The sequence below is a fragment of the Protopterus annectens genome, chromosome 1.part2 (assembly GCF_019279795.1).
Source record: "Protopterus annectens isolate FY-2018-M chromosome 1.part2, PAN1.0, whole genome shotgun sequence".
Taxonomy (NCBI): domain Eukaryota; kingdom Metazoa; phylum Chordata; order Ceratodontiformes; family Protopteridae; genus Protopterus; species Protopterus annectens.
Genome location: NC_056727.1, coordinates 1,176,868,859 through 1,176,887,329, shown reverse-complemented (window position 1 = coordinate 1,176,887,329; position 18,471 = coordinate 1,176,868,859). Strand labels below are relative to the sequence as shown.

Below are 18,471 nucleotides of genomic sequence, written 5' to 3'. Positions count from 1 at the left end.
TGGTATATTTAAGTAGTGGGGGGTGTGGGGGGTGGGGGGGTGCAGGGGGGCTTGCCCCCCTGCTTAGAGCATTCAGGTAGGGTTTTTTTTTTGTTTTTGTTTTATTTTTATTATATCCTCAATGTTTTAAAACTTCACTCATATGGTGTCGATCATATGAGCGTTGAAGTTTTAAAACTTAGAGTATATAATATAGACCCGGAATTTTGTTACAGTCTTTGGAATATGACTTACAATATCAGTAAATTTATGGTTCAAGTCACCATTGTATCATTCTCCATAGAAGTGGTTCATTACCAGTCACTCAAAAGGCAAGCATATCCCCCTACTCCCTGATTTACAAAAATTCCTTTGATAAAGCTCTAGCTCAGTCTCATCTCCTTACTTAGAGCTAAGGTGTTCCACCTTCTACCCCATTTAAACTCAGTTATAGTGCTTTTTCATTTGTTTGGTTGAAGGTGAATATATTACCTGGCAGAGTCAAATAGAAATATACATATTTATGAGCAATTTTAGACAAACTTTGCTAAAACTTGCCTGAAAATTATGTGTGATTACTTTTATTAGTCACTTAGTAAAAATACTTAATGAAAGTTAAGCATAGGGTATACCTAAGTGTCCTTGAAGGCAAAAATCTTCTTTACAAGCAAGGCTGCCAATAAAACACACACACACACACACACACACACACACACACACACACACACACACACACACACACACACACACTATATCCTCCACACATACCACACACATAGACTTTCTTATGCTGAGGCACTTAAAAGAAACTTTTCCAAACCTCAAAGACGTCATAAACTGTCAAATGGTAACACCTATCCTCAGCAATCACAAAAGCACACACCAAAAGCAACACCTAATACCACACATAAGCCTACACACAATGATCCCCCAAGAACAAAGCCCATAAAGCAAGCAAACGTTTTACGTAGTAATCTTGTCATAGTGATTCTATTGTATGGCACACAGATGTCCCTCTCACCAGTCTGGACAAGGAAAAGCTAACAGCTAGTTATCTATCTGGTGCTAGGATCTGCAATATCATGCACATACTAAAGTCACTGCACTATAGGCACAAATATGATGTGGGTGTAAATGACCTAAGACATACTATCTCAATGGACTATATGTAAAGAGACATTATGGATCTCTCTGAATATGTGACACAAACAGAAATGCGCCTTGCATTGAGCAGCATTCTACCTGTACTGAGGAAGAATGCCCCAGTATGAACAGTAATATTAATAATTGGCATAGTTTTTGGTGTCATTCCAGGGAGTCCAACATCTAACAGCATGGGAGGACTGGTTAAGAGACCTAGTTGCTTTGCCAAGGATGGTCTGCTTCTCCCCTCAACCCAGGCTTTTGGATACTGGACAAAACTTTAACTACCCTCTTAAAGCCTTTTTTAGGAAATATCAAAAATGACAAAACTACCAACATAGCAAAAAAAAAAAAAAACCCAAAGCAGTCTTAAGGTGTTACTGCTCAATGCTAGGAGCTGAAATAGAAACTCCATACCCTACAAGCTCCTCTCACTCTGGAGAATGTAAACATCTGCGCTGTTACCTAGACTTGGTTTAAAGCTGCAGAAAGTACTCCAGCACCACAATGCTACAGTGCCTTCCACACATTTAGACCAACAGCAGCACAGACAGGGACTAAAGGTGGATGTGTCTCAATCTACATTAGCAACAAGCATAACTCCAGGTTGATTAAACAGGATGATGCCCTAGGGTCATCCACATCCAAGTCTGCATCAACAAAGTTACTTACTATGTTCTGGCCAACTGCAGGTCACTCTCTAGGCTCCACAGAGCTCACATTTCTTACCTAAAACTACAAGATACTCTCACCATGTAATCAAATACCCTATTCATGGATGACTTTAACTACTTCTCTGTAGACTGGGAATCATATACTGCTTGTAACTCACAAGCAAAATGTGTCCTCAGCTTTATCAACAGAAACACCTTGGACCATATAGTGTGCACTCCAGCCAGGTATCAAACACATTGGACCTATTACTCACCAACATGGGAGAGAGTGACTCCCCCCCCCCCCCCACCTGTGTAACATCAGTATTGGTAAGGTTGGACCACAAAGCTGTCTCCCATTAAATAAAAATCAACCTGGAAAACTCAACTAAACCCATAACAGTTAGAAATTATTCTACAGCAAACTACATTCTATTAAATGACAGTTTGTCAAAATTAAACCCCAAGAACACAGCTACCTACACAGAATAATTCAGAGAAACCCTGTACAAACATGTAAATGGCTGCATTGAGGCTGCCAAATGTACCGAAAGTAAGCTCAGATCTAACACTGTTAGAGTGAGGGTATTTTTAGAGAATTTACTATAGTACATTAAGGTAGAATAATAGGCCTGAAAATATAGTCAGACTTGAGTTTTCATGTATGCACTTAGTTTCAGGGAAAGACGGTTTATTAGAAAAAAATATATAAAGCATGAGATGTGCAGAAATACAGAAACAGAGAATGCTTCTTTCTCAAGGGAAAGAGGTACTTGCAATGGAATGATAGATAAGGCACATGCAAGACAAGGCTTGGGAAACCAAGGCTAAAGAGGAGTGTAAAACAATACAGGGTTTTTGGTATTATGAAAATATACTTCAGATACAGCCAGTGAAGTCAGTTAGTTAGTTTGGACTGACATACAGAAAAGATTAAATATCCAGCATTTTAGAATACCAGTTATCTTTTGGACTTATATGTAAAAGGGTCTCTACAATACAGACACTTGAGCCTGAGTACAGAAAGCAGGTCAAATAAACACTGTTTCAGTTTATATTATTCAGAAGAATTGGAATATAAGTGCAGAAACTTTGGATATATCCACTAACCAGCATTCCAGCATTTCTACAAACTGTTATATTTATCAGGACTGTTAATGAAGACAGTATTCAGATAACCTCTAACAAAGCATTATTAACTGAACTACAGTATTTACAGAATTCATTCTGAAAAGTACAAAAGACGGCCCATAAAGGAGAGTGGCACCTGTTCTGCACACGTTTGGGTAATTTACAGATAAAGACTTTCATTCCAGTTTCATTTCAGTTGTTTCCTGTTAATTCCACTATACTACAGTTTTATCAGCTGTTTCAAATGCTAAAATTAAACCCCACCACTGAAATCCTTACCTTAACAGGGTACATAACAAAAGGAAAAAAGTTGTGGCCAAAATCAGAATGAGCAACTCTCAGAGGCAATTGCTTTCTGATTCAACTAAACAAGAAATCATGAGGTCTAATAAAGTCCAAGGGAAATTACAAAGTCAGGATAGCCTCCCAGGCTAAAGAGACTCACAAGGCCTTCTTCAGCTATGTCAGGAACCTCAAAGGTAACACTCAGCAGAACTGGTGGTAAATGGCATATCCTTCACTGACGAGAGTGACATAGCAAATCTACTGGCCAATACATTTATCTCTAACTTCAGCTAGGATTGCCACCTCTCAGGGATTTTTCCTAACAGTCAGGCAATCAGTCTCTGTCAGTAAATCCAGAAATCAGGGTATCTTGTCAGGAAATCCAGTTAGGATGAGTACTTGAAACGTTTCCTAAAGCTGTTTACGGTTTCACTTGGACTTCCTATCTGCCTTCAAATTCTGGGTGAAAACAATCATTCCTGTCATTATGCTTATATATACCTTTGCGTTTGTGTGTGTGTGTGTGAATGGGGTTTGTATAAGAGCAAAATTGTAGCCATAATTTCTTTCACTTTCCATCACGGTCAAACATCAGCATTGCACACAATAAGTGACTATCTTTTGGTGGTATGGGCAAGATGCATACATTTTCATTACAGGGGTACAGCGACTAATGTTTTCTAGTCTAAAACTGACCCCACTCAAAGATCACTATAGTTTGTGTGGGGGCAGGTGATACTTTGTCATTGTTTCTTTAATTTTCCTCACAGTAAAACTTCAGAGGTGTGCACAGAAGGTCACTATTAATTGTGTGTTCGTTGAGGATAGGGTGGTCATTATTTCTTTAACTTTCCTCAAAAATCACACCTCAGACGTGCACAGAAGGTCACTATAGCTTATCCAGGGCCAGTGTAATAGGTAGAAGCAACAGGTTGGAAGGAATTATAGAGAGTTTTATTTTTCTAATTCATTTACAATTTAACTCAGATGTATATATAGATGGCAATCATTTAGGGATAGAAGGAAGGCGGAATGCTGCACAAGTTCAAATGAAATATTTTGTTGTGCTCTAACTGTTCTTTCACTTTGATCCTAGTTTGACTTCAAAGGGCTGAGGAGGCATGCTGTGTAGATGTATGGCAGCAGCAACAGCAACATGAAATATATTACTAGAGATATGTGTCCTTTCGTGTTCATCTCAATTTAACACAAGAGGGGTACAAAGAAGGGGACTATCTTTTTTCAGGGGGGTGTAGGAAGGAAGACAGTCATCCCAAATATGATTTTTGCAGCTCACAGACATTTTATTCTCAGATTATGGGCAACTTCTCAGTTTATTGTTAGCTACTGTGCCATCAGCCATGAACATAAAAGTTATTCCATGAAGAAAAAAAAATAGTTTCTTTCTTTATTTCTGATTTTTTTGTTCAGGCCAATATTAGTCCAAGGATTGTGGAAAAAGCACTAGAATGCAACTCACAGCAGTCCTATAATTTATGGGGGCATAGTGGCCTCCAGATCCCCAGCTTAATTAAATTATTTTCTCCACGGTTGCTACAGTACAGTCTTGGCCAGTTAGGCTGCAATAAAGGATGCTGGAAAAAGCTGACAAGTAAGATAAAGTGTGAGAAAAAAATAAATAAATAATCTGTATAGTATGAAGAGACCAGGACTGAAGGAAATAGGGGGTGCTAGGGTAATGATAGACAGAAGAGTGGGGAGTGATACTGAAGACATTTTCCTAGTACTTCATATCATCTAATGCTGCCAATGCAGTCACTGTATATCTGACTTTTAAAAATTGATGCTTCTGTGTGTAGCTCGCTAAAAGGGGGTGTGGCTAACATCACACAAGGGTACACTTTTATTATGCAGAGGAGCGCCTTATTGGTCCCACTACCCCATGTAGGGAGCAGGTCCTAGTGGTGCTTGTTAATGCCAAAAACACTGCTTCAGCGGGCCCAGACAATATCCCTGGTTGCCTCCTAAATAGCCTAAAACATGACCTAGCAGGACCACTTGAGGCACTTTTCACCTACAGCGTCAAAACTGGTTACATGCCAGGTGAATGGAGGGCCACAACAGTCATCCCTCTTCATAATGGTGGACCATCAACTGACCCTGGAAACTGCAGGCCCATCAGTCTGAAAAGTCTAATATGCAAAGGAATGGAACAAATTATCACAGAAATGATCAACAAGGACATTGGCAACCTATATACACAGGAACCATCCCAGTTTGGCTTTGTTAAGAAAAGGTCTTACCTACTCAACCTGGTAGATTTCTTTGACAGGATCACCACAGCTATAGATAAGGGGGGAAATGGTGCATATCAAATACCTTGACCTGGACAAGACATTTGATACAGCATTCACTCAGGTATTGTTAACAAACTCTTAGAACTAGGCATAAATTATTTATTTTTATTTTATTTTACATTTGTTGACCGGGATAGTCCGACTGGATACATGTCCATTTTCAGTGGAAGCCCGGGGAGAAAAGCTCCAAACTTACAAACAGATAAAAACAAGCGAGTTACAGTATATGCACAAACATATTGTATTAACATACAAGTTACAGTCTCACATTTAAAGCTTATGAAGAATACAGTTTATATACAGAAATATATACAAATATGTTACAGTTTGTCTTACCAAACCTATAGGTGCAGCTTATATACAGAGTATCTGCAAAGATATTACAGTTTCTCTTTTCAAACCTTTTAGTGTAAGAGATAGTTGCTATGAATAAGAAATTTCAGGGATATGGAAGTAGATGACGTTTAGTCAGGGTTAGAGCAAGGATATAACCAGCGAGTTTTAAAATACTGGGTTAGATTTTTTTTTTTAACTGATTAAGGGAGGGGTTCAGAGTAAGATCAGATGGGAGCAAACTCCAGGTTTTGCCTACTGAATTTGCAAACAAAGATTCCCCAGATAGGTTGTTAGCTTTAACAGATTGAACCAAAAGTTTTGTAGTGGAACAAAGAGGCCTAGCGTTTTTGTAGGGATGGATAATGTTTTTAAGGGAGGGCATTTTTTCTGGATGGTTAATAACCTTGAATGTTACAGTAAGTTGATTAAATTGAATTAGCCTGGGGAGTTCTAGCCAACCTAAGAGGTGTAGGTTTTGACAATGGTGTGTTCTGTAGGAAGTTCCTGTGGCAAACCTGGCAATTTGATTGTAGCAGCTAGAGAGTTTGCTGAGATCAGTTTTGTTCAAGTTAGTGACTATTGGTGAGGCATAGAGTTAAAAGCAGATGGGTACGGGCAATGGCAGTCCTAGCTAGAGGGGTGAGAAAAGGTTTGTTTTTGTATAGGGAGCCAAGTTTTTTATTAACGGTTTTAATCATTTGGTTTACATGCATATCATATTTGAGATTGTTGTCTATTATAACACCCAGGAGTTTGGTATACATATCTCGTGAGATTATGGTCCCATTGTTAAATGTTATAGTAAACGAAGGCTGAGAGGATTTGCGAGTAGGGGAGAAGAGCAATAGCTTTGTTTTATTAGGGTTTAATATCAGCTGTTGATTAGAGATCCAGTTTTCCACTGTATTATAAGTTTTCTGGGTTAAACTAAGGAGATCTGTAGGGGTAGAGGCTGAGTAGATCAGGGTGGAGTCATCGGCATATTGTATACGGTTTGCATCTGGGATTACAGTGTGGAGGTCATTGATAAAGAGGGAGAAAAGAAGGGGACCTAATATGGAGCCTTGAGGGACACCAAGGGTAATGGGGAAAAGGGTGGAGAGTTTGTTCTGCCAAAGGAAAGCTTGCTGTCTTCCACTAAGATAAGATTGAAACCATTGTATAGGATGGTTGTTTAGGGATATTTTATTTAGGGTAAGTAAGAGTAGCTGGTGGTTAACCATGTCAAAGGCCTTGAGAAACAGGGTAGAAGATAGTTTGTTGTTTCTACTGTTGGAATTTATGACATTAGAAAATGAGAGGAGGGCTGAAGTGGTACTGTGCTGTGGTCTAAATCCATGCTGGGAGTTGGCCAGAAGATTATTTTGAATAAGGTAGTGTAAGAGTTGTTTATGGATACACTTTTCCATAATTTTAACAAGAGGGGAAAGGATAGCTATTGGTCTATAGTTTGTCAGTTCAATGGAGCTACCACCTTTATGGAGTGGTATGACATGGGATAGTTTCCGGATAGAGGCTTCAGTTATCGTTCTGTTTATCAAAATAGTGACAAGGTATGCTATGACATCAGCAGCTTTTTGCAGGTAGTCTGCAGGAGGAGGTCAGCTGAAAGGATGGTTGGTTTGAGTTTTTTAATTAGGGCTGTAATGAGTGAAGTTGAAACTTTTTGGAAGCTAACGGAGACAATGTCACTGGGTTTAAGGGTTTCAGCGTTAGGACAAGTGGGTTTAAGTTTGCTAGCAAGGGCCTGGATGGTTTCTGTGAAGAAGCTGTTGAAGGTGTTGGTAATGGACTCTGGCGATTTTTGGGTAGGGGCTGAGAGGGTTGTAGTAGTGGATTGCCCTGGGTGGAGGAGTTTGTTAATACCTGCCCAGAACTTCTGTGGCTTGTTGTGGTGTTTCTGCTGTAAATGGCAGAAATAGTTTTTTGTCTAGTAATACGGATTTTTTTGTATCATTCCTATATTGTCAAAATTTGAGTTGATCTTGTGGGGCTTTAGAGGTGCACCAGGTGTTCCAGGCATTATTTCTTTGGAGGATCTTTAGTTTGGTTTCTTTAGTGACCAAGGGGGCAACTTTTGTTTAATTTTAATAGAGCGTGCAGGTGCATGGTTGCCACGGATGGCCAGGAATGTGTTATTAAAGTGTGTTATTGCCTCATCTAGTGGTAGTTGTTTTACAATTGACCAATTGCATAATTTAAGTTCCTCTAGGAAAACTAAATCCCTACAGAACTCACTAGATTGCTAGCTGGCTCACAGATAGGACCCAACAGCTCAGGATCGGTGAGACCACCTCCACCAGAAGACCAGTCACCAGCGGAGTAGCCCAGGGCTCCCTGCTCTGTTTGGTATCTACTTCAAAGGAGTCAAGGCTAATACTGAAGGCCTCTGACTCACCAAGCTGGCAGATGACTGCAAACTGGGAGCCATCATAAGATTCCCCCCAATGCACTAACATCATACAAGAGACTCTAACACAAACAAATGACTAGTGCCAAAGCCATGGATTAAAACTGAACATAAAAAAAATCATCATAGTGCCTTTGGGGAAATGGTCTACCCAAACTAAACACTCCATCGATAAAACACCCCTAAGAGCTAATCCAATAGTTAGGGATCTGAGAACATATGTAGACATTAATCTGGCCTTCGACCAACATGCAGCAAAGACAATAAGAAAATTATTCTAATTCGCCCAACTCATAAGCAAAGTTATGGCATCCAGGTCTAAGGAAGTTATAGTACCACTCTACTCAGCCTTTATTAGACCCATCATTGTGTACAATGCCCCTTTTGGCAAGTACATAAAGAGGCATTTCCAAGAGTTGGAACAGCTTCAAAGATGCCTCACCAGCAAAATCCAAGGTATGAATACCCAGTCCTATATAGATCACTTTAAGGCCCTACCTCTATACTTAGTCTACAGGTTACTATGGGGAGATCTATGCCTGGCATATTAGTCATCCTTGTGAAATGAAATCTATGCCTGGCATATTAGTCATCCTCAGATCCAGTTAGAATGGCTTGCTTGCATATCCATAAAACAAACGGCACCAGAAACACTAGATCTAATGACCTGAAATCTGTCTGCAACATAAACAGAACATGCTGAAGAGATGCAAATGTGTCTCAAAGGATCCCCGGGTTATGGAATAAGTACGTTGAGCAGAGGTGATACCTTATTGCAATTCAAAAGAAACCTTGATTATCTGATGAGAAATTGCAAACTCATCCCAGGTCTATCCCACATGTATCCCCACCCCCACTCCCCTTAGCTACCTCCTTACTAACATAACCGGCAATATAGACATCCAAGCAGGGACAAAACTAGGCTGGGATGGGCTGAACGTCTAGACTTGCAAAAAACCTAGTGGTTCATAATATACCTCTCAACTTCTTAGTTTAAGCAATCTGGACAAAGCTTAAAGTAATGCGGGGAAACGCTCAACACTGGTTTCATAAACTTAGAAAGGTGCTAGAATAACAGTATCTGCAATATGCATTTCCTGAAAGATATGAAGTCTGAATCTCAAATGTCTGTCATTATTTAGAGACTTCAGTCCTCGGTGTTATTCGAAAGACCATGAATTTTATTAGGAACAGACCAAAAATATGAGGCAAAATATCTTGACATTATGCGAAAATCTGGATAGCTGAGAAGTATGTTAAACCTGTGCATCTTAGTACTGTCTTTGATATACCGTGATGTATTGTGCCCTCTGTGACTGCATATAAACTATTGTATTATTGCATTTTATTTTTCATCCTATTTTGTAACCATGTCAATGTCATGAAGAGGCCTTTGACTACAGTCTATTTGCATTAAATAAAATTAAATAATAAAAACGCAATTTAACGATTCTCGTTCTTCCCTGTCCTAGCAAAGTAAACCACTTTCGTGAACAGTATGAAGAGTCACGCACTTCGGCAAACTTCGAAAACGTAACGAGGAAGTTCACTGCCAAAGATTGTCTCCTCCTCTGGGTTGATATTTTACCGGTACTTTAAGTTCCGTGTTAAAAAAGGAGAAAAAAAAGGTAAGTTTATTATTTTTAAGGTATGGCGATTATGAGACTAGTCTGAAGAAAAGCATAAATCATACTGTGTTGTAAGTGGAAAGTGCTTACTGGTACTTTTAGTAGAGTTATGTTGTACAACAAGGTCGAACGTCGGCAGGCTACGGTGGTCACCCTGGGAAGTGTGCCATAGATTGAAGTATTAATGACATTAAAACTTGTTTTGTTTTTTTGCTTTTGCCTTCGAATGTATCTTCTTTAGAACATTTCTCTTAACACCCATTTTCCCTGAAATAAACATTTCACGTAAAATAAAAAGCGACGAAGAAGGTACGGAGTGGAGAAATCTTAACGTATTATGTTGCGTATATAGAAAGGGTTGGTTTTGTATTAGAATATTACCCCACCAGATGCGCAGTAGCAAGGACCGCCCAAAGCCCTCCCACCACTATGCGCTTTATTTTTGGAAGTGCTTTGAATAAACATCGGAAGATCATCGCCTGCAAAATGAATATGCTATTACTTCGGAACAAACCCTTTTCTCTCTTATTTGCTGGTACCAGGATTGTGACACGACAGCAGTCCAATTTCCAGTGATCAAAAGGTTCAATTATTCAAACGAACACAATATGCTGCATTTGTAAAAAGTATTACAATATTACACTTAAATTACAATTCTTTAAAGGGTGAGGGGCGCGAACACATATGCTACATGTATACAAAATATTACAGCTTTAGACAAACTTGAAATTACAGTTCTGCAAGGGTGCGGGTTGCAACCTTTCTGGGAGGTCTTTTTATTGCATTTATTGAATGTATTTATATACCCGCGGTAGTGTTGTCGCCTCACAGTAAGACGCTGTCCGGTTCGATTCTCAGCTAGAGCATCATCTACGTGGAGATATGCGTGAATGGGTGTACCTTCGTGGAAGGTTGTGCCTCAGGGCTGGTAACTTGGCACGTAAAAATCAACTTCCAATCATTAACGGACCGGAGTTCCACTGTGGCGACCCCTAACCGGGAAAAGCCGAAAGACACAAACAAATTGAATGTATTCATTGTCCCGCTGCTTTATCGCCAGCTATATGTGCAAAGAAAGGTGGGGGTTACTGCACAAAATTATAGTACAGAAAGGTGGGGGGTGCAGGGGTTTTGGCGTTTCTTTAAGTAGTTCACTGTTGCAGTTACTTGAAAATAGTGTATTTTCTCCACAGAAGTGTGTTTTGCTTCAAGTGTTTGGTACTTACGTATTATCGCAACCAGATTTTAGCGATAATACCACTTGCTTCCCGATATTGAAATCTGACTGTTACTGGTTTATAACTGTTATATGGTGTGTTTCCTTTAACAATACAGTTTTTTCCTGGAGTGTTTTCAATAAAATGTAAAAAAATCATGCTGTTGTTTCTTTATGCACTTTCCTGCCAGCATGTTGCTTATTGAAAGTCTGGTCTCTGAACATTCCTTTTTTTCGAGGCAGCAAATGCTGACGAATAACGGTTATAACTGTATTTGGGTTTCAGGTATCATAGCTGTGTCATTGGTTTCCTGAGACTCGTACAACACAGTATTTTGCTTACTTTAAGATGTGTTTCTGGGATTAAAACATACAGAGGGACACCTCCTCACCATCTGGAGTCATATTGAAAGGAAACCATGTAGAGTGACATGCATTTTGACAAGAAGGGAAAAAAAGGAGTGTTTTGAGTGAAGGTGGTTGTGAGAAGAGTTATCAAAACACCGGGAAAAGTTACTTTCACTGTGGCTGGAACTACCGTTCATACACAAATGAGATAGTGCCATACATGCTGGCAGTAAAGTGTACACAGCCACAGTGATGCACTAACTTTCTCCGTTGTTCTTGACAACCCTTCTTAAAACAACCTTTACTGTGAAAGAAAAGAGATTTCCTGACATTTGTACAAGACTAACGGTCAGATTTCGATATCGGGAAGCAAGTGGTATTATCGCTAAAATCTGGTTGCGATAATACGCAAGTACCAAGTGTTTTTTGACCCTACAAAGATTCTGACCCGCTAATAGTTGAACAAACCTGCATTTTTGGTGCCGGTTTTTCATTTTGTCTGAGTGCTGCCTCTTCCCTAGTCTGGCATACAGCCCCCGCAGCTCTTCACTGTGTTACTGGTCAGACAATGAATATTCAGCATGTCACTTGGTAATCTGCATGGTTTGTCACTCAGCTGTGTTTTCCATGCAACGTTACACAGGCTTGCCCTGCCAATCACGTAGGCCACGCCCATTCTTCACAAAAATCACAGTGGAGTAATGTTCTAATACAAAGTCAAACGCTGATTTATAAAAATGTTTGCCATTTATTTATTTCACATTTGTTAACCAGGGGTGTCTGACTGAGCCGAAAAGGCCCTTTTTCAGCAGAGGCCTGGGGAGAAAAGCTCCACCAAGAAAAATTACAGACACATGTAGTTATTTAGACATGATCAGTATACATACAAATTACAAGAGCATGTTTTTACAGTGGTATGTGGCACATAAACAGTTACAGTGGAGAGAACAAACAAAAAAATATTAATTTTAAAAATAAAGGTAATTAATAGATTTGTGGTGTACAGCTGAAATTTGGAACATAGGTAGAATACATACATAGTACACAGGTACAGTACATACATTGTAAATTAGCCAGTGTTTGTGAGTAAAATTGAAAACTATTATCAAGTGCTCTAGATTTAGTATGTATATGTTATCCGCTTTCACTAGCCTGGGGAGCAATCATGGCACTGCCAACTTTGCTTGAGATGTTGCTTGATGAGGTCTTTAAAGGAGGCTTTGGATGATGTGTTTTGAATGCTAGTAGAGACAGAGTTCCATTTTTTAGCCACTGAACTACTATATAGTGCATCTCCAAAGCTGTTGTAGCTGTTGGTGACTTCTAGTAGTAGTTTGCTTGATGATCTAAGAGGCCTTTTGGCTGAGTGATGTTTTGCTAGGTTTTTGAGGGAAGGACACTTGTTGGGGAGGTAATGGATAGAATGACAGAGGCAGAGCTGATTGTAGCTTAGGAGGTTGGGCAGTTCAAGCCAGTGGAGCTGTCTCAAAGCAGTACAGTGATGAGTTCTATATGAGCAATTTGCAGCAAAGCAGGCAATTCTGTTATAGCAGGCTTCCATTTTGCTTAGTTCAGTTTTGTTGAGATTAGTCAGAATGGGAGATGCATAGAGTAGGGTGGATAGAAGTTGGGAGCGAGCAATGGCTGATCTTGTGTTGTTGGTAAGAAATGGTTTGATATGGTAGAGTGACCCCAGTTTGGTATATACTTTTTTAATAGTTAAGTTGAGATGACTATCATATTTTAGGTGGGAGTCTATGGTTATTCCCAATAGCTTAGCCTGTGCCACTGGAGCAATTGGAGTAGCATTTGTTGAGTAGATAGTGAATTGACTGTTAGTGTTTTTATTATAACTGGTTATAATCATAAGCTGAGTTTTCTTTGGATTGAGGATAAGTTGGGCTTTGGTAAGGTAGTTTTCAACGTCAGAAAATGCTAGTTGAGTTGTTTGCAGGAGGGTGGGAATGTTTTGTGCAGCACAGATTAAGGTAGTGTCATTTGCATACTGAATTATAGATGAAAATTTAATAATAGTTTAATGCTGCAAGCAAAGATTTATGTCAGACAGGTGGTCGGTAAATAAGTGTGCTGTTATTTTGTCCGTTTTCTAAATAAATTGCACTAGCATTTCTAATTCTTCATTTTGACACCCCCCCCCCCCATTTTGTAATGCACACATTTGCATACGTAGGTCTTGTAAACAAAAGCAATCAGCGTTCAGTAGTGCTTGGGAGGAAAAAAAGACATTTTTGAAAGTGACTTGGAAAAAAAAAAACAAGGGAAAGGAGGATAATTCTGAAAAAAAAGCAGTCGCATCGCTTCACAGAGGAGCACAACCAAACTTTCAGTACATACCGACTGTCTGAGTTGTGTTTTCTGTAGAACATGTAACAAATGCAATCCTCATGAACTTTATAAAAGTTTTCATTCTGATTGATTATAATCTATTTAGTCTGTACGTGTTACTGGAATCAACCTAAAAGATAGTAAGAGGGTTAATTGGTTCTCATTGTATCAGAGCCTTCTCTGTGTAGTTGGGTACACATCTGTCATCCAGTGCTACTTTTTTAATATTTTTTAAAAGCTGTGTTCAAGGATCTGTCTTATCTGCATTAACAGACTTCCAAACAAGTTTCCCCAGTCGCCATAGGCACATCCTGTATGCACATCGTATGGCAATTTATATATCCTTCTCCCCCTCCAAAATTAGAAAAGGTTTTGAGAAAGACCTGTCCTTTCTAACTCGCTGCAGAAGATGCAACTGATGTTAAACACACAAAGAAGCTTGAAATTCATCAAAAGCTTGCATTACCCACCAAGTGGCCCCTCATGTAATACACATTATAAACTGCTGCAAGCCACTTTGGTTATCTAGGTGTGTGGCTTGTTCAGCATTTAGATTTTTAGTATCATGTTAACATAACAAAGGTCAAAATTAATGGACTATTCTGTTGAACATAGATTTCCTACTTTCTCTCACCAGAAAGCACTTGTGTATTTGGTACAGGGACAACTAGAATACATCATCCTCATCATAACTGCAGCATCAAAGAACCTTTCATCATTACATGCATGTAGAAGCCATGTCTGCATATTTGTTATTCTGTCCCTCAAAAGAGAACACCGCTGATTTACTCTACTCAAAGCAAAACTGCTACCTTTAAATCAAAAATCTCTTCTGCTGGGCTTGTTTTCAGACTGTTAAATCAAGACTCCTTCCTCTTAGTAGGCGGCCTCCTAATAATCAGATCCTCCATTTTATTGGCTTAGATCAATGTTCCCCCTCTGGTCCCTCACTTCAGACTCCATTAATAAACCTATATTCCATTTCATTGCTCCAACAAGTTTTGGAAATCCCCTCTCCACACACACACACACACACACACACACACACACACACACACACACACACACACATCATCACTAACATCACTCCTGGGCTTAAAATAATCTGTCCAAAAACAGAATTTAGATATCTTTTAAAAGATACAAATTGTTCTTGTTTCCATTCCCCATATAATACTTGATGACTGCTTTCCCAACCCTGTCCACATTGTTTCATTCCTTTAGTATGCATTAACTTTCCAAACAACTGCTCCATAATGTCCTTTCCCTCAGTTCCTCCTCTCCAACTCTCCTTCCCCTTTTCACATTGTACTTAATTGTAAATACTGTAGTCTGTCCACACTAGTTTTAGTCACTCAATTGTAATGCAGTGTTCTGGTGTAACTCTTGATTATGAAGCTGCTGCTGAGATTGATTTTTAACTCTGTACTAAGTGATTGCACTATTTTGTGAGTTGAATATATGAATAAAATTGTTCCTTCAACTTTATGATTTTACAAAGTGACTACACTATATTCTGTAAAACGTGTACATTTCTTTCTCTGTCCTTGGATGATTGTACATGCTCTCTTGTCTGAAGCACAGCTGTTGTGTAATGTCTCCATTCTATGGATTGTATTAACTGTGTTCAGATGTTTTGTACTTACTGGGCTGGCCTGCAACTGGTTCTGTCCCCAGAAAATCTATGTAAATAAATTAATAATTTCAGATGTTGTCATGACAGAAATACATGTCTTACACCAAGTTACTAAGAACTTTTTAGAATGCATGGAATGTTTACCAAAGGAGGTTACCACAATAGGTGCATTCAGCTAACAACACACAAAGTCAAGATGAACCCATAAAGCAGCATTTTGTCACACTGTACATTCATCAACAGCTCTTGTAGTCTTATGGCACGTATACCCTGCTGGTAACTCCTAGTTATAGATACTGTTGCAACATAATACTTATGCTGGCATTTGCTACATCCCCATTTTTTTAAGAAGGATGTAATATATAGTTAAATAGACTAATTGCTACACTATGTGTGGTGATACACAACAGTACACTGAAATTCAGCTTTGTACTGCACAAGAAAATATACATTTTACCATTTTAGAGTCTATAGTTACTTTGGAAAGTCACTGTAACTTAACAGTTTCTTGATCAGTCTTCAGAACCTGGAGTACTGATTCAAAGTAGCTTGATCTGTTCTCCTAGCACTTTTCAGAGAGCAGGTTATTTTGGATTTGCACTAATAATGGGATTATTCTGAACAACTTCCTTATTTCCACATCCTGGTATTTTAGTAGCACTCTTGAGACGACTTTCACACTGATAAGGTGGTGGTGCTTTATCTGAATCAGTACTTTTAAGTTAACACTTGAGAATTCAGATACTTGAACAGCTGAAATTTTTAAAGACCAGCCCTGTATATTGTATCTAAACCTTATACCCAGCATGATCTGAGTTACTGCATTTGACAAATTATTGTGGCAGTGTATTACTATTGTTATGCATAAATTCAAAAATCAGTAGGGATTCTTAACATGTTCCCCTTTTGGTAGTTCATAATTTTTTTTTGCTGAATTGCAGTAACATAATTTCTGCTTGTACTGCCTTTTTTAACAGTCTGTAGCATTTCTTTAATTTTCAAGAATTAACAAGAATATGAAGTAGGTAGCTTAGTTTTGAAGTGTTTGCTTCCTCATTAGTAATCCTGCTGGTAAAAGATCCACAGACTGCAGTGGAATTTTTTTTTTACTCCAAGATCAAAAAATTGCAATCTGAGTTTCCATAAAAATCACACTTTCTTATAAAATTTCTTGTAGTCTTAGACCATGCTTTCTACTTGCATTTTGCTTTGTAAATAGCTTGGACTTCTCATGTGGGGTTGGGAGGGTGGCCTAATGGTTAAGGTGTTTGCCTTACAAACACAAGGTGCAGGGTTTGAGTCTCACAAGGGATAATTGGCTAGGCTTAAAATGGCTCGCAAGGGCAGTTAGCTTAGTACTAACCTATGAACCTATGTGCTTGACTTCCAACTGTTTTGAAGTATAGAATTATTGGCTTGCAGATTGTAAACCATTACTTGATTTTACTTTATCTGGTATACCATATCTTGCAAAGATAGATTTCAGTGCTGTGTTGACATTATGACTGATGGTTTCATGTAGTTGAATTACTTCTGGTTACTTTGATTAATAGCATACAATAGGTAAGGTGCATCTTTATCATAGTCATCTTCCACTTCCATGAGGGGGAGTCCAGTACTTCATTTGGTAGTATTTTTTCATTATGACTTCTGAAAGTGTGCTAGATTGCACATTTTTGAAATACTTTTCTCTGTATGCTGTGATGTCTTGGGCCAGTAAAGAAGATTACATGCACATTCCTTACATGTAATTATATACTTATGGATGACTTTTGTGTCTTGTGTTACATACTGTCACACAGTTAGTTAAGACTGATAATCTTATCACATTTGAATATTAATTATTCTGCAGACAAATGATTGTCATGTTATGTAAAATGTAGTTTAATGTGCAAATGCACTGTTTTCAAATTGTCTGGCCAAGCTGGCATTTGTGAAAGTATTTCCTAACAGTTGCTGTTCTCTGTCTTGTATAGATTCTAGCTTTTGACCTTCACAGCTGCTATAGGCAATTCTGAAATAATCTTCAGAACTTTCAGCTTTTTCTGTAGCAAGTCTGTATACTTACTTAGTGCAGCCTACTTCCATCACCTAAATCCATTTACTTTACTTACATTGTTTATATTGACTATGGGCATTTTACTTCAGTTTCAGCAGCATTTTTCAAACTCTTGAGGCACCTTGTAAAAAGTGTTTTTAAATATGTTTTGCTGTGGCTTATGGTCTGACTCCACTATAACTGGTTTACCATAGGTATAATGGTGGAACTTTTGACAAGCAAAATTTAGACTGACATGTATTTTCTCTGTCTGAGCATAGAATAGAATGGCTGAACATCCAATCAAAGCCTTTGACCCTTATGCTACTGATTTTACTTCTGCAGTAATACTGCTCCATACCCTTGTTGCTTAACATCCACTTGAAGTATAACTGGTTTTGAAACATCATAGAACTTCATGGTAGTAGCTGCTTGCTATAGCAGCCTCATGTGTAGAACTGTTATAGCAGGTAACTACAACCATTTCAAGCTGTGAAGTCCCTACACTGGGCCAGTAATCAAGGAGCATGAATCCTCACCACTGACAATGGACAGAGATATTCACTTGGAATAGAAATGGATATACTCAGTATTTCCCGATGCAGCTCTCTGCAGCAAGTACAATTTCCCTTAAGAGCACGCAGTGAACTCAGGCAGCCCGGGGACTGGAATTCTGTATGTGTCTCCCTCCAAGTCACGAATAAGACTCCCCACTGGTACAGCTGTAGGGTTAGGTCCTCAGCCGAGTGTCCAAGTCAGGTCCTTTAGCACCCTCTCTGTGAAACCAGTGTTTTGTGTCCCTGCTCCAAGTAGCTGACACACACACACACACACACACACACACACACACACACACACACACACACACACCATTGGAAAGGCTGGCACAGATTTACCTGCTGTGCTCCCTTCTGCCCAGAGTATAAGTTAGTTATTAATGCTACTAGACACTCCATAATCAGCTACTCTTAGACCCTTAACAAAGGGTGTCCAACTATACTATG

At 38.9% G+C, this 18,471-nt stretch overlaps 1 protein-coding gene across 2 annotated transcripts in view; it reads left to right on the top strand.

The window, feature by feature from the left end:
• Positions 1-9,336: 9,336 nt before the first annotated feature.
• Positions 9,337-18,471, top strand: part of DUSP23 (dual specificity phosphatase 23) — an 85,750-nt gene continuing 76,615 nt past the window's right edge. The window contains exons 1-2 of one of the 2 annotated variants that reach the window (XM_044060038.1): positions 9,337-9,506; positions 9,728-9,879. The gene's annotated coding sequence lies outside the window, so the exon portion shown is untranslated. Of the gene's footprint in view, positions 9,507-9,727; positions 9,883-18,471 lie in introns of both variants that reach the window. The other variant, XM_044060037.1, reaches the window with a different exon arrangement.